Source organism: Ambystoma mexicanum, chromosome 5q (genome assembly GCF_040938575.1).
Source record: "Ambystoma mexicanum isolate Mex_15411 chromosome 5q, UKY_AmexF1_1, whole genome shotgun sequence".
Taxonomy (NCBI): Eukaryota; Metazoa; Chordata; class Amphibia; order Caudata; family Ambystomatidae; genus Ambystoma; species Ambystoma mexicanum.
This window is the reverse complement of record NC_090933.1, coordinates 42,439,547-42,463,017: the sequence shown is the minus strand read 5'-3', so window position 1 is coordinate 42,463,017 and position 23,471 is coordinate 42,439,547.

The following is a 23,471-nucleotide window of genomic DNA, read 5'->3' as shown; positions in this document are numbered from 1 at the left end:
TAACCACAGTATTAAGTCACAAACAGCAGGACTGGGACTGGGACTGCACAGCAAGTATGGTTGTGTTTCAATATAAGTGTGTTACACAACCCAACCCATGTGTTTTATAATTCTGTAGCCAATACAAATATTCATAGTTATTGATCCAGTCGCAGCATTCAACCCTATTTTTAAACATTCTTTTCCTAGTGTCATAGCTGATGCCCCTCTCAAAATCTGTGGTCCCATCGATACAGGCAAAACATTCTTTGTTTAGTTGCACAAAGGCAATAGGGCACAGAGGGACAGAATCATAACTGCCTGCCAACATGTCAAGTAATGGGCACAGTAGTTGTGTTCGAGATTTAATGTATAACAGCCCTTTGCGTATCCACACCTGACAATCAAGGGAGACCAAACTTAATTCCAGGTGAATGGGAGTCCATGGGGCCAGTTTAAATATTGTCCTCCAAAGGTTGCCCTCCAGCACATTCAACCACTTCAGGTCCCTCATGGCCAGGGCCTCCAACCCATACAAAATTGTTGGACAAAAGCATTGATTGTATAGCCTAAGGATTCCTTCAAAGGAAAGACCCGCTGATTGCATTGCAAACATATTAATCAGATGAGTCAATTGGCGAGCTTTACTTTGCTTACTTTCTCTGATGTTATTATAATCACCCTTTGCTATCAATTCCAAGCCCAAGTAAGGGCGATGCTTTACATACGCGCTCATTCCGATTTGGGTACCCAAGGTAACACGATTTATTTTTAGCCCAGCAACAATCATTGCTTTGGTTTTACTCATATTTATGAGCAGTCGTTGGTCTGAGCATACTCTACCAAGGCCTGAAATGTGGCTCGGGGACCCCCAACAGTTCGATCCATAAGCACCAGGTCGTCTGAGTAAAGAGTGCAAGATACGGGTCTGATTCCTAGTCTCACTTGATGGCCAACAGTATTCAATCATTTTGGTAAGTCTGCCAAGTAGAAGTTAAAGCACACAACCTTGCTTGACTCCCCTGTTCAACCTCACCACCTCTGATAGTGTGCCAGCCCCATCTAATAGAACTCTTGCACCTGTGTCGGTATGAAGGTCAACCAAAATCATAAGCAGCCAGTCAGGGCAGTCCAGCCCTCTGTCATGATCTCTGCTTCCAAAAGGTCAGGGTTTTCCCAACTCCCTTGGAAGCAGATCCATAACCCAGGTTCCGAGTGCCAACCAGTCCCAATTGGGACCTTTTGGACCCAGTCCTGGCGCCAGTGGCACCAGGCTCATAAATATGCCCAGTCCCAGCGCTGGAAGCGCCGGGCTCATAATGCTTGGGTGGACTTACCTGCAGCAGACCATGCTGCTTACTTGCCTGCCAGTTGAGCCTCTGATCCTCTTCTGTTTGGAACTACTTTTCCTGTTGGGTGGGGCAGGAGCCACTCCCTAGATTCAGAACACTGGAACTCTTCTGGAAAGCAGGAACTCTTTTCTTACCTAGGCATGGCTGTGGAAGGAGACACCTAAGCACTACAGGAGGCTATTTAAACCACACCCGATGGATGAATCTTGCTTTGCGTTATTCTGCATCCTCTGCAGCAGAACGCTCATCGTGTCTTCTGCATCTGATCCTGGGCCTAAGGAAAAAGGCTTACCATCCTGAATCCAGTCTTCAGCAACACCTATAAAGACAAGAAAGAACAGGTTAGCATTACGGTCTTCAGTAACAGCTCTTCACTTACCTGGTCCATTGGCTGTCACCAACGCCTCGCGCTGCATTCCGGCATCTGAAAGACAAAGGCTTACCTACTCTTCGCACGCTCCGGAGGCCTTCGGCGCTGCATCCCGCATCTGAAAGACAAAACAAGGTGCGTTTAAAGACATTGGGGAACTTTAATACTCACGTGCCATTACTCCTTTCCACATCTAACCCAGTGGGTATTCCGGCACCCTGCAGCCGCTCCGAACTTGTACCTGCAAAATAAAAAGACAGTTAGAGCGCATCGTGAAGCAGGCAACAAGCGCTTACTTACGTGCTTCCAGGCGCTTCTATTCATCACACGGGCTCCATGTTCAACTCACTTCAGCCCGTCATCCGCCATCGCCGGAACCCTGCAAAACAAGAGACATCATTACTAAAGACTTTAAAGACATTAGAATTACTCGAAACTTACCGTTCGTGCAGTAAACGACAGACAGCAGTCCTCTGAAGTCAAGAGGCCTGCTCCCCTTATCCAGTGAAGAAACTGGTTACAGCACCCTGCCCCGAGGCAGATGGAGAGCACAGCGTTCACTTACCTAAGGTGAGAGCGTTAACCTTTGGGGTTCTACAGGAGAACAGAAAGGGAAGAAGAGAGAGACATTCAATAACCCAGTTCCTTAATCCCATATTTTCTATCTGCAGACATCTTACCCTTCGAGTCAGACATACAGTGCACAGAGGTCCAGCCCAAAGAGCCAGCCGTGTGTTACACATCACCTTTGAAGATACGGTATACGCCCAGTCAAGACCGGCGCCTCTACGGGAATCAGGTGAGCGTTACAGAACGCAAAGCCTACCACAAAACTCCCGTCCAGGCGCTATGGAAACCTCGGATACCGACCAGCTAGCCCAGTTACTTGGGGAACTAAGGGCAGAAGTGCATGCAGCCCGTCAGGAAACGAACGCTCTAAGAAGGGAACTGATTATTTCCAAGGAGCGAACAGATGATCTCGCTAGACAATTGCTACAGTCACAAGCCGGACAGACCCCGTTACCCGCATCTGGGGGAAATCTTCCTTCTACATCCTCTATGAATCCAGTGCAGATCAACCTACCTGGGAATGTACCTCTGGCTCCGCCTGAACGATTTTCTGGTGACCCAAAGGGGTTTGCAGTATTTATCAGTCAGTGCCGGTTGCATTTCTTATGCCGGCCAGCAGCCTTTCCAACTGATCAAGCTAAAGTAGCTTTCGTGCTTTCGTACCTTAGTGGCAATGCGGCAGACTGGTCGATCCCTCTAGTAAATCAAGATGATCCGGTCCTCCATGATTTTCAAGCTTTTCAGCTCAGTATGGAAAAACTGTTCGCAAGACATTCACAGGGGCAGGCCTTGGACAATGAGCTTCTTTCGTTGCGACAAGGTAATCAAGACCTTTTGACTTATATTGCGTCTTTCAACAGACTGATAGTGGAAACTCAATGGCCTGAGGACAAAAGGATTACGCTGTTTTATAGAGGTCTACGTGGAGAGCTCAAAGATGTGTTAGTCCAAGTAGTGAATCCCCCACAAGATTGTTCGGACTATATAGACTTAGTCGTTCAAATAGATCACAGACTGCAGAACAGGAAGGCCGATCGTTCCAAGTTTGATGCTCGAGTATTTTCCAAACCGCCAACTCCTTCCAAAGGAGTAGACTCCGGGGAACCCATGCAAATAGGGGGTCTGAAAGGTCCTCTAACACAAAAGGAGCGGGAAAGGAGAAAACAGTTGCAATTATGCCTCTATTGCGGAAACTCAGGGCACTTTCTTCGAGACTGTCCGGTGAAACCTGCCAAGAAGGCAGTAGGAGCTGCAGTTACCAAAGTTACAAACTCTGAGCAGGGAAACGACCTCGCCCGACAAGAATAGAGGTCCTCTTGCCGAGCGTGAAAACCAGTTCCGTGACCTCGCATTTCGTGATACCTATGGTCCTCATTAGCCCTGATAATCCGGATCGATTACATGCAATTGAAGCTTACGTCGACAGCGGTGCCATCGGCAATTATGTGGATCATGAAATGGTTTTGAGGATGAATCTAACTCTTTGTCCCAAGGCTGTAAAGGACGTCATTACTACGGTGGATGGTACGGAGATAGCCTCCGGGCCAGTAACGCATACCACTCAAGAGGTGACGCTAGTAAGTCAAGATGGACACCATGAGAAGATCGTGTTCGATGTGATCAAGGCCCCTCAGTTTCAGATTATTCTAGGAATACCTTGGTTAGAGAAACACAATCCTCTGATCGATTGGCGAGCAAGAACGGTCCAGTTTCCAGAATGTGTCTCTACTTGTCACCCTCCACCTGGTGTTGCACTGGCAGCAATTTCTTCAGAGACTCCCCAGTTACCTCCCGAATACCTAGAATACCAAGATGTTTTCCGGAAGGATCAGGCTAACTCTCTACCTCCTCATAGGTCTTATGACTGCCAGATAGACCTGATACCTGGATCTACTCCTCCTTGTAGTAGAATTTATGCCCTCACCGAGCCTGAGAACCTTCACCTTCGACAATACCTGGATCAATACCTGGCAAATGGGTTTATTCGTCCTTCCAAGTCCCCTGCTTCTTCAGCTTTGTTCTTCGTTCCAAAAAAGGAAGGAGACCTTAGAACTTGTATAGATTATCGCTCCCTGAACCAGATCACCGTTAAGAATAGATATCCGTTACCTTTGATCCCTGAACTCCTGGACCAAGTCGAAAAGCATGCATATATACAAAGCTGGATCTTAGAGGAGCTTACCACTTGGTACGAGTAAAAGAGGGTGATGAATGGAAGACGGCCTTCCGCACCAAGTATGGGCTATTTGAATATCAGGTCATGCCCTTCCGACTTTGCAATGCCCCGGCCGCCTTTCAATATTTTATGAACGATGTCCTCAGAGAGCTCATAGATGTGTGTGTTGTTGTTTACATTGACGACATCCTCGTTTATTCTTCATCGGAATCTGAACATCGGAAACACGTGAAAATGGTCCTCGAAAGATTGCGTCAACACAAACTTTTCGCTAAGTTGGAAAAATGTGTTTTCAACGTGACTGAAGTTGAATTCTTGGGATTCATATTATCACCTGGCGGAGTGCGTATGGATTCAAAGAAGGTCGATGCAGTTCTCAAATGGCCATCACCATCCTCCGTAAAAGGTGTGCAAAGCATGTTAGGCTTCGCTAACTTTTACCGCAGGTTTATCCCCGAATTCTCTCGAATAGTCCAGCCCATCACTGCCTTGTTAAAGAAAAACAAACGTTTTGAATGGTCTACCGAGGCGGAACAAGCTTTCCAGGATTTGAAGACTAAATTTATCTCTGCACCAATCTTAAAACACCCTCGCCCCGAACTCCCCTACATCGTGGAAACTGATGCTTCAAGCCTTGCCATGGGGGCAGTTCTATCACAAAAGGACCCGGTAACCAATCAGTTGCATCCCGTGGCATTTTGGTCCCGCAAATTCTCGCCTCCTGAAATCAATTACACGATTACTGACAAGGAACTTCTGGCTATCAAGTCTGCCTTTAAGGCTTGGAGGCATTATCTGCTGGGGGCCCGACACACCGTTACTGTGATTACGGATCACCGAAACCTGCAATATTTGAAAACCGCAAAAGCCCAATCCTCTAGATAACTCCGTTGGGCATTATTCTTTGCCGAGTTTGACTTCATAATTACCTATCAACCTGGTACAAAGAACGGTAAAGCTGATGCCCTTTCTCGGATGGGAGTGGAAGAACACTTGATCAACCCTAAACCTGTACCAATCATTCCCGAACAAAGAATTCTGGGTGTAATCGCCACAGAATCCATAGAGGAAGTTAAGGATAAAGCCAGACAACTTGTAACTCCAGCAGACATACAGAATTGGCATCTGCAGGGAAAGGACTTTGCAGTAAAGGACAACTTATTGTATTTCCAAGAACGATTATACCTACCCAGCACAGATTTACAGAAAAAAGTAATCTCTTGTTATCACGATTCTTTAATGGAAGGACATCCCGGTATGGCCAAGACCTCAGAAAAGATCAAGCGCTACTTCTGGTGGCCGTCTTGGAAAAAAGATATCAGAGACTTTATAATGTCCTGTGGAGTATGCGCCCAAAACAAGAGTCAAAAGGAAAGACCAGCAGGCCTCTTACGCCCTATTGACATCCCACCTCGCCCTTGGCATACGCTTTCTATGGACTTCATCACCGATCTACCTTCATGCTCCGGATACAATACGATTCTAGTAATCGTGGACTTATTCTCCAAGATGGCGCATTTCATTCCGCTCAAAGGCTTGCCAACAGCAGCAACTCTGGCCCGAGAATTTCTCGAAAACATCGTCCGACTGCGCGGTTTTCCTTCGGTTCTAATTTCGAATCGAGGTAGTCAATTTATTTCTCATTTTTGGCGAAGTTGCTGTCGGTCGGCTCAAATTGATGTGAGACTATCGACCAGTCACCACCCTCAGACCGACGGACAAACCGAGAGGACCAATCAAACTCTGGAACAGTATTTACGCTGCATGCTGCAACAAACTGAAAAAACTTGGAAAGACATCCTTTGGATAGCCGAATATGCCTACAATAACTCTGTCCATTCGGGAACTGGGAAAACCCCGTTTTTTCTTTTGTACGGCAGTCACCCTCGAACCTCGGAGTTGGATCCCCTCCAAGATCTTGAAACACCAGCAGCAGACTACCTGCATTCTGCAATCACCCAAGCCTTTAAGGAAGCTGTTTCTCACCTTCAAAGGGCTAAAGAACAATACAAGAAAGGAGCAGATCAACATTGGAAGGAAGCCCCTCAATATCAAGTAGGGGATGAAGTCTGGTTATCCACCAAATATCTACCTCTAAAAGGGCCACGCACATTCAACCCAAGATACCTTGGTCCCTATTCCATCACTACCATAGTAAACCCAGTAGCGGTCAAGTTGGACTTGCCCCCGCACATGAAGATACATCCGGTCTTCCACGTCTCTCTATTAAAACCCGTGCAACCTCAAACCCGACTAACTAAATCTCCAAAACCTATCCTAGTTGATGGAGAACTCGAGTTTGAAGTCAAAAGCATTCTGGACTCCAAGATCTCCAAATCTAAACTATTTTACCTAATTGACTGGAAAGGCTACGGCCCCCAAGAGAGATCCTGGGAACCTGCTGAATATGTCCACGCTCCTCGCCTAATCAAAAGATTTCACCGAACATTTCCTGACAAGCCAAAACCCCCGGAGAAGCCCGGTTTGGGAGGGGCCTTGAGGGGGGGTACTGTCATGATCTCTGCTTCCAAAAGGTCAGGGTTTTCCCAACTCCCTTGGAAGCAGATCCATAACCCAGGTTCCGAGTGCCAACCAGTCCCAATTGGGACCTTTTGGACCCAGTCCTGGCGCCAGTGGCACCAGGCTCATAAATATGCCCAGTCCCAGCGCTGGAAGCGCCGGGCTCATAATGCTTGGGTGGACTTACCTGCAGCAGACCATGCTGCTTACTTGCCTGCCAGTTGAGCCTCTGATCCTCTTCTGTTTGGAACTACTTTTCCTGTTGGGTGGGGCAGGAGCCACTCCCTAGATTCAGAACACTGGAACTATTCTGGAAAGCAGGAACTCTTTTCTTACCTAGGCGTGGCTGTGGAAGGAGACACCTAAGCACTACAGGAGGCTATTTAAACCACACCCGATGGATGAATCTTGCTTTGCGTTATTCTGCATCCTCTGCAGCAGAACGCTCATCGTGTCTTCTGCATCTGATCCTGGGCCTAAGGAAAAAGGCTTACCATCCTGAATCCAGTCTTCAGCAACACCTATAAAGACAAGAAAGAACAGGTTAGCATTACGGTCTTCAGTGACAGCTCTTCACTTACCTGGTCCATCGGCTGTCACCAACGCCTCGCGCTGCATTCCGGCATCTGAAAGACAAAGGCTTACCTACTCTTCGCACGCTCTGGAGGCCTTCGGCGCTGCATCCCGCATCTGAAAGACAAAACAAGGTGCGTTTAAAGACATTGGGGAACTTTAATACTCACGTGCCATTACTCCTTTCCACATCTAACCCAGTGGGTATTCCGGCACCCTGCAGCCGCTCCGAACTTGTACCTGCAAAATAAAAAGACAGTTAGAGCGCATCGTGAAGCAGGCAACAAGCGCTTACTTACGTGCTTCCAGGCGCTTCTATTCATCACACGGGCTCCATCTTCAACTCAATTCAGCCCGTCATCCGCCATCGCCGGAACCCTGCAAAACAAGAGACATCATTACTAAAGACTTTAAAGACATTAGAATTACTCGAAACTTACTGTTCGTGCAGTAAACGACAGACAGCAGTCCTCTGAAGTCAAGAGGCCTGCTCCCCTTATCCAGTGAAGAAACTGGTTACAGCACCCTGCCCCGAGGCAGATGGAGAGCACAGCGTTCACTTACCTAAGGTGAGAGCGTTAACCTTTGGGGTTCTACAGGAGAAGAGAAAGGGAAGAAGAGAGAGACATTCAATAACCCAGTTCCTTAATCCCATATTTTCTATCTGCAGACATCTTACCCTTCGAGTCAGACATACAGTGCACAGAGGTCCAGCCCAAAGAGCCAGCCGTGTGTTACACATCACCTTTGAAGATACAGTATACGCCCAGTCAAGACCGGCGCCTCTACGGGAATCAGGTGAGCGTTACACCCTCTCAATTTCTTCCACAAAATGGACCGATTTACTGAATTAAACGCTGCACTGACGTCAACGTAGATCAGGTACAGGGCTGGACTGCCTCTAACTGCCACCTCCCTTATTAGTCTGTCCCTCAGCATTATATTGTGCATAGTAGCAGAGCCTGGTTGAAAACCTGTTTGCATCGGGTCTAAGATGTTTTTCTCAGCCACCCATTTCTGTAGAGCGGCTGTTACACAGGTGGAAAACAGTTTACCTGACACGTCTAGTAGGGAAAGCAATCTATAGTTAGCCAGTAGCTCCCTGTATCCCTTCTTATAGACAGAGAGTAATATTGCTTCTTGCCAGGACTCGGATATTGCCATTTCTCAGCAGACCTTATCGAATACCATTTTTAATATTTTAGCCAAAAGCACTGGGTCCGCCTTCAAAGCCGTTTTTTGGTTACCCATTTGGTCCAGGGGCCCTGGAGTTTTTTTTAACCGAAGTATGGCCAAGTGGATCTCATTTAGGGTTATGCATAATGGCCAACTGCACCCTTTCACTCCTTCACTTGTCAACACTGTTGGGATCCTCAATGGTTCGTGCAGGTGGGCAAGCCCCCCTTGTTCACTAATGGGGTTCATTAAGCTTTTTCTTCTGTTGCCCTTTGCAGCAGAAAGCCACTGCCATACCGTCCGAGGCTCATCTGTTGCCACTATGCCGTTCTATCAGAGAGCAGGTGGCGCTTCAGCTACTGTCTATGTGCACGGTTAGTCTCCATTTCCCTATCTCCCAGGAAGCTGCTGGTGTCTTTTACCTTCCTAATATTCTTTCTCAGCACACACGTTTCATCAAGGATCTCCATGTCATGGATGCCCGTGTTTTACTGAGGTAATTGCATGGCCCAAAGCCCACTTCCTCACTTCACTTGTCAGCTGTCTAAGTCGCCCTTCCATCTCATTACCAGTTAACTGACTAAAAGAGGAAGGCCGACATATGGGAATCTCCCTGGCTTTATAAATCGCCTGAGCGATATTCCTTTGTGTCCACCGCAGGGAATTACCCACATTATTAATGCCCACACCTACCCCACCTCTACTCCTTGGGAGGCATTTGGCATTTCCAATGCTAACGCAATTATGGAGTGGTCACTAAAGTCAGTATCACACACCCCAAGGGACTCCACTAGCTCTGCACATCCATTACTCACAAAGAAGTAATCCAGGGTAGTTGTCTTGCTTTCCAGACACCACATTGTCTGCCATGGGCAATCTCCTAGAGTTCTTCCATGATACATAATCAAGTCCGATTCATTACAAATGTTCACCCACAGGGCACCCTTAGAGTTCCCCCACCTTTTAACCATAGTACTATTTGGTTGTACATGTGTGTAGTTGGCAAACAGGTCTGGGTCTCTGCACCTGGCATTCAGGTCCCCCCCAATTAAAACAAATTCATGTCCTGGGACAGACATCCAAGATACAGGCAACAAGTCAATACACTCACGAATGCAGTCTAGGTCCTGATCATCAGAAGGGATATACACATTTATCAACAATATCACCAAAGCTACCCCTTCCCCAGCAGCACTGGCCACAATGGCCAAACATTTTTATTATTAGTGCTGAGTGTCAGGCTGTGTGTATGGAAAGTTTGCTTTCTCCCAATAATTAAACCTCCATAAGGTCTGCCTTTGGTACCCTTTCAGCCAATTCTTGAAACAGTGTGTACCCCTCCAACTGTATAGGGGGGGTAAGCCATGTTTCCTGTAGGAATAAGAGGTCATATTCCATCAACATGCAAAAAGACCCCTTTTCCCCAAACTGTGTTTATGGGCCCTCGTATTCCAACTACCGATCTTACCAATTCATTTACTTTCTGCTAGTTGTTTAAACAAAAATCTTTTGAACCATTCTCAACCCTGGGCGTCTTCTAAAGGGGCATCAGATGTATTTACCAGTTCTTTTACCGTAATGGCCTTCCGAGTGGGAAGGGACTTTGCTATGACTGTTTAGCATACATGGGCAGGGCTATCAATATTGTATCCTAAATGTGCAATGTCTGCCAGATGGGCAGACCTCATTGTGTTTCGAATGGCTTAGCAAAACTGAAATCACTGGAAGATAATACTCTTGAAGGCAAGAACTTTTGACACAGTGGCCCTCATTACGACCCTGGCGGAAATCGAAAAACGATGGCGGAAATGCAATACCGCCATCGAATAGCGCTCGGTGCGATTATGACCCGTCACCGTAAAGTACGATGCCATTAGCGACACCGTAGTGAACGCCAACGCTAACTGCACCAAGTACGCGCGCGCGCGCCATGCCAAACCGTAATTAGCACCATGGCGCAAGGGTACGCGAATTCCGACCCTAGCGGACATGTACTTAACGCCATCAAGCACGGCGGAAAGTACCATTCCGCCATGGTGAGAAGTACGGCATCGCGAATCAACCGTAAACGGCCCCACTGAGTGCCTGTACACCGCTCCCTGGCCACATAGTACAACTCCCCGTAGGTGCAACGAAGTCACAATGCAACCAGTGAAATGTACAAGTCACCCATGCATGCCAACGAACAAAAGAATCACAAGAGGGGCCAATGGGAGCTGCAGGGCACAGATGGCACGAATACAGAAGCTATACCAATGGACATGACCTCAGTCTCCCACCAAGAAACGCACGCAAACACAGGCACCTGTGACCAGCAATATTCCGACAATCACATCATTCCACCAATCCACCTGGCTGACCGGCATCTGTTACACAAAACCTAATCCCCCGCCCCTGAGCATGACATCATTCAAACAGTCATATTGGCAGCCCTCACCCCTGACCTCACTGGGCTTCGTAGGCAAACGCGCCCAGCACAGTACCACGCAACTATACTCCGAAGCTGGAACCCAATGCAGATCTCCTCACAATACATCGCTCCCCAAATAGGAATATGCCACATCACTTGCAAAGAAGAACGCTACACGGCCCATGTCAGAATAGAAATTTAATGCACAACAAATTCACCAAGCCCATACAGCCATTAGGCCATGAACTCCAAAACACATTTCACCATTGTGGGCTGCATCCGCAATAAATGACCAGCTACTTCTTGTGTGACGCCCTGTTCCTTCATGGTACACAGGGGCTACATTCTCGTACGAAAAGGCAACATGGAAGCGCCTAGAACCGCAGGGCCGTCCCAATAGGGAGGCACTAGTCCAGCTGAAAGGCCGAAATGTTGCTCCGAGCCACTAGTACTGCGTAAGGGCATGTGGCCCATTGGCGATCGTCCCATAAGATCGTAATGCTGCTCCACTGATTAACACGAAGCAGCAGGTGTCGGGAGTAAAACCCATCTGCAGGAGTGGCATACAGATGGCAGTGGCAAAAGGGGAGGAGATACCTGTCAACCAAAAGAAAAGAAAAAGAATAGAATGGCCATCAGAACTACATTCGAACAACTCACTTCAATGATCACACTAGATCCACAGCCATATGCATGCTAGCCCACTCCAAAGGTTCATCACCACCCCAAAACCACTTGCGACTCATAACTATCCATATCGAGGTGAAAACACCATCACAAACGAGTGTACCTGTGCATGCGTCTGTGAAAACAGAATCCATCAGATGGGATTGGTAACGTGCATGGACACAAGTGTCTGAAGGCGCGTCGAGACAGGGAGGGCTCAACAAGGCCAGATAGACGATGGTCCCACTATGGCAGCCCTGCATCACATAGCGCAGGGGAGGCGGACAGATTCCAAGAAGCCCTGTACATGGCAAACACCGTATCAAATCATCTGTCCATGCATCCATTCATCATTCCCTCATCCCGTAATGATAACGCCTGTTTCCATACTCACATAACATGTGAGAATTCCATTGAGTCTGTGCGTTATGCAGCCTGCAAAATCCACTGTGCCCCAGCCCGTAATTCCAGTGTTGTGAAGTAACATGTATTTGGGAACGTCCGGCCTCATCATCCACTTCGCTATTGCGCATCCCAAACTATTCATATCAATCATTGCATCCTCGCCATGGCCCCTGTCCCAAGGACACTGAACAATAGAACGTTATATTTGCAGTCAGACCTGTGGGCATCTCCTCGCCGCTAGCTGAAGACCGAAAGCGCCGCCCTTCGAATTCCTCATTTGCAACATCACGTCGAAAAGGCATCTGTGGCCGCTTGAAATCACAAATTAATCCATCTAGTGCGGCTGTGTGTGAAAATGGCAACTGCCTTCACTCACAAATGGGAGGCCCCGCCCGTTGGTGAACCTCGGTACAGTGATGCATGAGGGTCCACCGTTACTCGAGTACTACGTTCCACTGACCCTTCACAAGTCTGTTCGCGACTGCAAAGAATGCATGTGAAACAATGGGACCATAGCCGAATGAACATATCAACCAATGTTACACGGCCATCGGGTACTAATACATGATTGTAATAGCAAGATGCCATTCCTCGAATTGCAGCGTTGTGTGCGGGACGTGCTCGCCCAAAGGGGAGAGCAGCTTGCACAGGTGGAATGAATCACCACAGGTGGAGGCCATACAGCCTGAAAACACATAAATTGCACACCCAGTCTCCTCCCACAACCACACCCACTCCGAAATGCTACCGGCAGGACTCGCGATGTTGGCCCTGGGGGACCTGATAGCACTGCAAGTACTCCAACTCCAAGAAGAAGACGAACACCAACTACAACCGGCCGCACGGAGGAGACGCAGGAGGAGGGCAAGGCAGGGCCAGCAAGGGCTGCCAGCACAGCCACTACCACCACGCAGGCAGCCCGCAATCCCACGCCTCCGAGCACATCCGTTCAACCTCACTGATGAGCAGATCCACACCCTCTACCGTTTGGACCGGGACACCATAGCCGCCATTGTGGACATGACACAGGCTGACCTTGTCAGCATGATAGATAGCCCAACCGCCATCCCACCCCTACTGAAGGTGGTGTCTGTACTCCACTTCCTGGCCACAGGCACCTACCAGCACACAGTCGGACAGTTGCATGGCATTTCTCAGCCACTGTTCTCACGGACACTATTGCAAGTGCTCGATGCCCTCCTGCAGCACGCAGACGACTACATCTCTCTACCACGCTCGGAGCAGGAAATAACCAACACAAAAGTGGGATTCCATGCACTTGGCGGCATACCGGGTTGCATTGGTGCCATCGACTGCACCCATGTGGAATTGGTCGTCCCACATGCCATGGAGGCCCAGTACCGCAACCGAAAACAATTTCATTCACTGAATGTACAAATGGTGTGTGACTCCAACAGGATCATTACACATTGTTGTGCCCGATTCCCTGGATCAACCCATGATTCTATGGTCTTGAGGAACTCTACAATACCACGCTACATGGAGCGACACGCAGGGAACAGATCCTGGCTACTCGATGAGTCTCATTTCATGCATGATGATGTGGGGTATGTGATGCGGCAATGACCTGGCAGGAAGGGGGGGGGTGCGTACGTAGCAATGGCATTCCACATAATTCGTTTATCGTCCACATACAGGTGATGCCGGATATCCACTGAAGAGATGGCTCCTCACACCAGTCCGGAACCCACGGGACCAGCATGAGGAGGACTACAACCATGCCCACTCACGTACCCGTGTAGTCATTGAACAGGCATTCGGCCTACTGAAGACCCGTTTCCGGTGCCTCAGCAGGTCTGGCGGGGCACTCCTGTACCGCCATGAGAAGGTTGCAAAGATGGTGATGGCATGTGTCATGCTCCACAACATGTGCGTACGTAGAAATGTGCCCATGCCCCCTGACGCAGAACTGCAAGCACCTGAAGATGGTCATGATGAGGGTGGGGATGTGGCAGCACCTCAAGGAGTCTGCGAGGCACAGGAGGGCCGTGAAATTTGTCAGCATCTCATAGATGCATGCTTCTAGCACTCACGCCTGGTGGCTGATACATGGACACGGGACTCGTGGCACTGTGTGTGTCTGGTACATGCACAATATGGACTGTACGCCTATGATGGCCTAGTACACAAAGATCATTGTCCACACATCTCATTGTTTGATCGTGCATTGTTTATGGCATATGTGATATCATGTTGAACACCCTATCGACCCGCCACCCAAGTGAGCCCAACACACCCCCTCCACCCTCCTACCTCCCCCCCGAACACCAGTGTCCAAAGATGCTCATTGTCAGTGGGCAGTCGCTATTGCAAGCCCCCTCTGCGGGTATCAGGGGCACCCCTGCCTGTGGAGCGCAGGTTCCTCCCAGATCTACGTTGGGGGCTGCCCTGGACGGAACTTGCAACGGATGATGTCTCTGCCTGCTCACGTCCATGCATGTCCCTAAGGGTTTGTGAGAGCTCAGTGAGCACACGGTGCACTGCGGCAAGTTCGGCACATACGTCTTTGGACGTCGCATGCAGTTCCCCCCTCAGGCTCTCGGTGCTTCTCTCCATTTGGACTCTCAGGCTCTCGGTGCTACTCTCCATTTGGACTCTCAGGCTCTCGGTGCTACTCTCCATTTGGACTCTCAGGCTCTCGGTGCTACTCTCCATTTGTGCCCTAAGTGTCTCAGTTGATGTTTCTATGTCTGCCTTAGTGCCCCCACATCCATCGGCATGGTCCTTGAGGAGCGTGGCCAGTTGCTGCTGTTGCACGATTAACTGGTCGAGGGACTGTTGCCTGTGCTGTGCCATGGCCATTTGCGGTGGTGTCACAGAGGGGCTGTTCGCCTCATGTTGCCCTGCCACAGGGCTTGTGGGGGATGGCCAGTCGTCGTCTTGTGGGTGCCCCTGCGTGGTATCCTCATGGTGTACGGGATGGAACAGACAGGGGGATTGGGACAGGTCATGGATGGATCTGACTTCGACATCCCCGTCTTCTGTGTCGGAGCATGCTGCCATTAATGGGGTGTCACCTATGGTGCTGCTGCCACCAGAGGCAGTACCTTCTGTGGCATCCATTGGGGGGACCTGTGGTGGTGCTGTTGTGGGCATGCTGGCTGCTGGGGTGCCTGTTGATGTTCCCTCCTGTGTGCTGCCACTTGATATGTGCTGCTGCCGTGTCTTGATGCGTGCAGCTGAGGTGGAGGGTCTTTGGCCGTCGGTCTTGGCCCTCTTTGCAGGTGTGCTGGTAGGGGTGTCCTGGAGCTCGTCGTTTGGATCGGACCCTGTGGTGGAGTAAAGGAGGGCGAGCGTTATTAATGGGTCTGTGGGAATTGGAATGGCAATGTATCACATGCATTGGGGTGGTACCTGAGGGTGATTTGGGTCGGGGCCTTGGAGGTGCTTTCATTTGTGTGTGGAGTGAGGGTGCAGTTGTTTGGCAGCCTGCAGTTAGGGTGTGCCTGCTGCACGTGTAGTGGGTGTTTTTGGGGTTTTTACTTATTTATGTATTTATTGTGAGTTTTAAAGTGCGCTATCAGGCCAATGTGTGTGGACGTTCTCCTGGCCATGTGTTGCTGTTGCGCTATGTGGACACATGTGAGTCACATGATTGGACATTGTGGATTTGGCATGGTTTTATTTGGGCCACCTACCTGATTCTCCGGATGTCTGCACTCCTTTCTCCATCCCTCCGACTCCCTCTATGCTCTCCATTCCAATGGTGGAGGCACAGATTTCTTCCCAGGGGGTCAACTTGATGGGTGATTCCGATCCTCCCCCGGTGGCTGTGGCAATGTTGCGGTTGGCAGAAAGTATGCTACGGACGCGTATCCGCAGGTCGTCCCACCGCTTCCTGCATTGCTGTGGGTTGCGGGGTGCGGTCCCCACCGCACTTACCCGCTGTGCCACCAGGGCCCATATGGCCTTCTTGTTCGCAAATGCCGTCCTGGTCATTTGCGTGGAGAAGACGGCGGCGGCATTCTCCTGGAGGGTCTCTGTGAGTACGGTGAGTTCCTCACGGGAGAAGTGGACCTGCCGCTTGCGGTCGCACGCTTTCTTCGCTACTTTTCCCATTTTTCTTGGTTTCACTAGGGTGGATGACGGGTTGGGATGTGTCTCAGGGTGGTGTTTTTAGTGGTTGTGTGTATTTTGTGGTTTTATAGGTGTACGGGGTGTTGTTTCCCGTTCCGGGCCCATGTTTTTACTTCCGTTTCCGTATATTTACGGTCACCGTACTTTCCGGTTGGCGCTCACTGCGGTGTCCGCTATGATGGGTGGCGGTATTGCACCTAGGGCGCCGTACGGCGGCGGTGTGGGCCGTTTTGGGGTCATTTCCGCCATCGCGGACTTTGCACTTCCGCCATGGCGTGGTGCTCGTGCCCGATGGGTCGGAATGGGCCGCACTTTGCTCCATCGTGCAATGGCGGAAACGCTATTTACGCTGTGGCGGTCCGGTCAGTCACTTTCCGCCAGGGTCGTAATGAGGGCCAGTGACATTAGGTTAGATCTATTAGTCCAGCTTTCTGAAAATGTCGGTGGTCCTCGTCCAATGGTGAAAACTAGTGGGTCTGCTTTGTAAGTTCCTTGTTCCGCTGATACTTAGATGTTGATTTAGTGGTGGAAACGGGACTATCTGACTTCAGGCTGTGGAAGGGTTGGCTAGTTCCTAGCAGATTTTAAAGAGTTCAGCCATGTTGTTGGATTCACCAGAGACGCAAGCCTGGATGTGGGCCTTTTTCTTGGAGCAGATGGAGAGTCGGTATTGACTTTGGAGCAGGCAACAGGTCAGTTTGTCAGAGGGTGAGCCTGAGGTCTGCCACTTCAATTCAGCAGCTCTGCACTTGCGTTTCAAGAATGCAAGTTTCGAATCGTACCAGGTGTTACGCTTGGAGGCATGTTTCAGGCAGATCCTCATGACAGGAGCAAGAATGTCAAGAGTATTTGTGATGGCAAGCTGGAGGTTGCTGAGAGCGGAGTCAGAGGTAGAGTCTGTAGTGGGGAGGGAGGGGGGATGAAGGTAAATGTGAAGGCAGCATCTGACACTCATTTCATCAGATGGATGATCGTGAATAAGGTTGGCAGGGCTGGGGGAGGTGCGGTCAGATGGCAGAGAGGACCCAGGAGAGAGGAGAGAATGTCTGACCAGGAGAGTGGGATGATGAGTGGGAGGAGCAAAAGATCAGTGTGGATGAAGACATCAAGAGTGTGTCCAGCCGAGTGGGTTGGACCAGGAGGGAGAATGGGGAGGGAGAGCAAGGTGATGAGGTCCCATAAGAGAGTGGATGCTGTGATTGAGGAGTGAAGGTGGATGTTGAAGTCACCCAGGAGGAGTTTAGAGGTGGCTGTGAGGAGAGAGGAGGGGAAATCAGCCCATTCAGAGAGGAATAGTGTGGTAGAGCCAGGTGGCCTGTAGATAGTGGCAATGGTCAGGGATGAGGTGGTAGAGATGACCAGCTTGCAAACCAGGCTCTCGAAGGAAGAGTAAAGCTGGGTGAGTATAAGGGAAGAAGGGACCCACTCAGGGAAGATCAGAGCAATCCCACTGCCAGCAAAATTTGGTCGAGGCTTGGAGATGATCTTATAACCATCAGGGAGTCAAAAGCAGTGACTGAGCTGGCATTGAACCATGCCTCGGTGAGAGCAACGATATCGAGGGCAAAGTCTTCAAGAAGGAGGCAGATGTTGGCAGAACGAGCATTAAGCGTGGCTGGATGCAGGGGGGGCGTGGCCAGGAGGCCATGGAGTAAGACGTGCTGCCACGGTAGCTCCCGTAGATCCGTCAAGATCCTGGGCAAGAAAGTGCACCCACAACGCGAGTTTGTGCACACAAACGCAAGCACAGGCATGGGAAATATGGGGGCACGTCCGACAGGAAACTGGACCGTGGAGGACAGCACGTGAGCGCAAGAGGGCCATCGGAAAGATTGTAGCGAGTGGAGGATAGGGAAACAAAATGGCTGGCAGCAAGGATCAAAGAACAAAGGAAGACTGTTGAAGAACGGATGGGGGTGTCGGAACCACTGTAGACGTGATCCCCAGGACTAGCAAAGTGAAGCAACCGGGTGCAATAATGAGGCAAGGATGTTTATGGGCAGGGAGGCGCAAATGAGGCACGTTACTGCTGCGGTCCAATAAGAAGCTTAAGCCCCATACGTAAAGACGGGCTGTAGGAGCGGCGGCCGAAAAGAAGAGGTGGGGCGAGTGAAGGACAGCGGAGATAAGCCCTTGTGGTGTGAGCCACTGAAATAATGGACGGCGGTCGCTTAGTGGGTCGGAACACTAGCAGACACTAAACACCTAATGGAGATGCATGGAAGGTCTGCAGACCTATGGGGCTTATTTCGTGAGAAACCAGTGCTCAAGCAACTAGGATCGCGGACTGAGGGGGAGCACCAGCATGTACGCCAGGGCTAAAGCGAAGCCGGCCAGTGTGCTGGAAGAGGCCGGGACAGAGGGAGCGGAGGCAGGATACCTGCAGGCGACTGAGGGTCAGAGACTGACATCGGAACAGCACCGAATCGTGGCGCACTGCTGGAGAAGAGCTGCGGCGCAGGACTGCAAAGGCGCCTGCTAAGGAAAAGGAACTAAGCCAAGGCACATAGCCCAGGAGAGGGACTCGGCACCCGAAAGGTGGGTGAAGCATCCGGGAGCCCTCTCCCACAAACCCCCTCCCCGGACCTTCTCTGTGTTACTAGGTGGGTCAGAACGTTAGCAGTCACGGGGCCCGCAGAAGTTGGCTAAGACACTGGGGCTCACAATAATTAAGGTGGAATATGAGGAGCAAGGTGCACAATTGAAGGGATCTATAATGAGGACAGCTTGAGGCACGAGTTATGCAACAGTCGAGGCATGCATACATAATATGCTGGTACTAACAGCTGTACACACAACAAGCTTGCAGCACGCCTGAGGACCCACAACCAGGGGCAGCCTGTGAGCGAGCCTCAGAACATCACACAGGATATATAATCACTGGCCTCAACCTATGAAGAGGAGAGCAACCAACGTATGTGCTATACTGTGCACCCAGACCAGAAGCAGTGTGAAGGCGCACCAAACCAGCCGTAGGTCAGGAGATAGCGCCCTAGATAACCCAGGCATAAGGCCCAGCAAGTAGCCAACACCAAGCCACAGCCTGGACATATAGCACCCGTGTAGAGCGGGGAACACACCAGCAAGGAAGACGGCAGAAGCAGGGCGCAAGATGGCACCGGAATTGGACACTAAAGCGAATGCAGCCACGAAATAGCTAACCCGGACACATCTAAATCGGAGCAGCGGATGAAGCACCGACTTTTGAAGATGCACCCTGCAGTCAGCAGACTCTGGGGACAGCCTCAATAGACCCGAGCATCAGCTGGGCAAGCAAGAGCAGAGAGCCCGGAGGATCAGACCACTATGCGAGAGACGACACTGGAGACACTAGAATGGCGTCCAAGGCACCCAAAGCAAAAGGGAAGCAACCAACAATGGACAAATTCACGAAAACACCCCATTCAGCAGATGGTGTCAGAAACAGAAACAGGAACCCGCTAGCAGACAGTGCACTGGCGCGGAATGATCAACAGATTCTGGATGCAATCGCGGACCTGAAAATTGCGTGGGAAACTAAACTGGAGGCAGCAATGGCCGAAATCAAAGCATCATTGGACCTTAAAATAGGATCGGTACAAGGGGATGTTAACCTGCTACGACAAGATGAACGCACAGGAGAACTCGAGAAGGAGGCAAACTCAAACACAGTCGCTTGTACATCGCAGGTCTCGGAGATACATATATTGCAGCAACAGCTAAGCAAACTGGAAAGCAGAGAAGTGGAAGGAAAGGAGTGGAAGGACGGGCCCGTAGAAACAATATACGCATTGTGGGGCTTCTGGAAGGAGAAGAAGGACCAAACCCCACGGACTACATCGAGACAATGCTACTGCAAGAAATAAAAGGTGTGGTACTCTCCCAGGGGTTTGCGGTAGAGAGAGCGCACAAGGCCCTGGCAAGGAAACCTCAGCCAGGAGCCCCCCCAAGACCGATCATTGCCAAGATCCTGAATTACCGAGATAGGAAGAAGATCCTGGAATTCTTCCGTAAAGGAGGAACAATACAAAGAGCATCCGCTCCTATCACGGCTTATCCAGATTATACTCTCCTGGTGCAAAGAACTACGGGACAGTGAAAAGAAGGCTGCGAGCATCGAATTTCAAGTACATGCTGATGTATCCGGTGAGACTGAAAGTGTTTCATAAGAACAGGGCCCTTTTTTTTACACCCCAGAGGATGCAACAGAATGGCTGGACATACAGAACTGCCCTGCCAGGACAGACACGCAGAAGGAGGACCGATCAGAAAAATGAGGCAGTGTTTCCAGAGGCTGAGGTGCTGTATGAATATGACTTTGGGACTAGAATATAAGAAAGAGCACATAAGCAGCGTTAAATAGGTAATTCAAGCAGAAGTATTTGGGCGCACTGAATATAATGAGGCATAAGAGCGGGAGATATAGCAACCTCCCTCTCACACCCCGATAGCTAGGTTTAGATAGGTTACTGATAGTGTGGTAACCCTTTGCTGAGTTCCTAGTACCGGTGTGCTGAGATAGGACTAAATGCAGGAGCGCCTGAGATCCAGGGGTGGACCTGGGCAACAGTTGGGGAGGGGAAGGGTGTGGGGTTGGGAGGGAGTTGGAGGGTGTGTTGTGGTTTTGGGTAGTGGTGGGAAGACAGGGGGCGGGGGGTCAGTTGGGGGTTGGAGGGGAAATTAGACAGGGAGCGAGCTTACATTTACGCCAAGCACACTTGTAGAGGAGGACAGGGAAGGAGGGAGAGGGGACGGGATAAGGATGACAATGGGAGACCTTAGAATAGTAACCCTGAATGTCAGAGGACTCAACAGCTACCTGAAGAGAAATAAGGTAATGATGTACCTGAGAAGGCAGAAAGTGGATATAGCCCTATTGCAAGAAACCCATCTCACCAAAGAGAAACAAGAGAGGGTAAAGAAAAAGTGGAGAGGGACTACCATAGGAACAACATATTCAGCATACGACAGGGGGGTAATCATTTGGGTGGCGCTGCATGTGCCCTTCCAGATGCTTCAGGCCATGGCGGAGCCGGATAGGAGGATGGTAGTGATTCGGGGGCTGCTAGAGAACAGAGAATTGTGCATCATAAATACGTATGCCCCCAACCAAGATACAGTGGCCTATTTCAAGACAATATAGCAAAATTAGTCCCCACATAGGAGGAGCGGTTATATGTGGAGGGGACTTTAATTGCACGCTAAATCCCAAAATAGACAGATCTGACACAAAACCGGATAGGCCCACCCCCGCAGCGAAAATGCTACAAGCCCTGCAGAGCGATTTTAGGCTGGAGGACATATGGAGGCAGCAACACCCGAATGATAGGCACTACTCACACTATGCCACCCCACACAACCTGTACACGAGACTGGATTACATATTTGCCACTCAGGAACTTGTGGGGGAAATGACGGGTTCAGAATATAAGGCGAGAATATTGTTGGACCACTCCCCACTGGTCCTGGAGTGGTGACATTCCCCCCCGGACCCCCCCCCAGAGCCAGGATCCCAACATGGAGGCTTAGAGCCGAGGCACTGAAGGATACTGCATTCCGAGAGGACCTAAGGGAGGAGATAACTGGGTACTGGGTACTTCGAAAATAATACTGGAAGCGTGGAGTCAGTGGGCACCCTATGGGAGGCCTTTAAGGTGGTAGTGAGGGGGGCGGCCATATCCAAATCCAGAGGGCTGCAAGGGGGTATAGTGCGAGAGTTACAGGTGACAGAAAAGAAACTAGAAACACTTATGAAAAGAGGGGGCACCTCACAGGAGGACGCCGAACATGTGAGCCAATTACAACAGGCATGTGGTGGGCTCTGGGAGAGGTTATGCAACCTGAATTACAAAAAATACATTGAAAGACAACACGCAGGGGGAGACAAACCGGGGAGGCTGCTAGCATGGCTTTACAAGAACGAGACACCAAGGTCAGCAATCAGAGAGATAACGGGAGAAGCGGGCCAAGTCTGGAACATCCAGGAGAGTGTGAACGAAGGATTCCTTAGATTCTACAAACACCTCTATGAGGATGCAGGAGAGACGGCAGAGCAGGAGACTCAGGAGACGCTAGAAGATATAGGATTACCTAAACTGACCACAATAGAGGAACTAGAGACAGTGGTAATACATCTGCCCATGAGCAAAGCCCCTGGCACAGATGGGCTCCTCAGCAAATTCTATAAAACGTATAGACAAGAAGTCCTCCCCCCGCTACTGCCAATGCTAAACAAGGCCTTTGTGAAAGGGAGACTGCTGGAATCTCTTAGGGAGGCAGTAATTATTCCACTCCTTAAAGCTGACAAGCCAACAACAGACTGCGGGTCGTACAGACCACTATCCATGCTAAACCAGCACAGCAAAATACTCACGGCTGTGCTGGCGAATAGACTTAAGTGGGTAATTAATAAACTCATACACCCTGATCAAACTGGATATGTCCCAGGCAGAAGCATATCCGATAACCACAAGAGGCTCCAACATATCATAGAACAGGCAGAGGACGACCCAAGTGAAATAGCAGTAGTCTCGTTAGATGCAGTGAAAGCCTTCGACTCTGTCAGGTGGCCTTGGATGATGGCGGCCTTGAAAGAATACGGGATAGGACCAGGGTACCTGCGGTGGGTGAAAATGGTGTATACCTCCCCAACAGCCAGGGTCAAAACCGGAGCGATAATTTCAGAAAAATGGCAATTTAGCAGAGGTACGAGACAGGGCTGTCCATGGTCCCCGATGCTGTACATCCTTGCACTAGAACCACTAGCGATCTGTCTGAGACAGCAGTACGAAGAAATAGGGGTTTATACTAAGGGGGGACCGCACTTGATATCTTTGCATGCGGATGATATGCTGCTATACCTGCGGTACCCAGAGGAAAGCTTGCAATACATCTATGAGGTGATGGAGCGCTACGCGACTCTCTCGGGCATAGCGGTGAACTCCAAAAAATCATGCATGTTCCACTCAGGGAGGTATAGAGGAGTCCCACAGGGGAATTTACCTATTTTGCAGATAGCCTGGCAGACCAGAACATTCAGATACCTGGGGATTAACATATATCACACGGTTGTAGACGAGCACAAATATGACACGGAAAGGGCAGTGGAAGGTATCAAGAACAGCATGGGGTTCTGGGCAAAGCTCCCCCTAGCCATGGTGGGAAGGACGGCCTTGCTCAAGATGGTGGTTCTGCCTA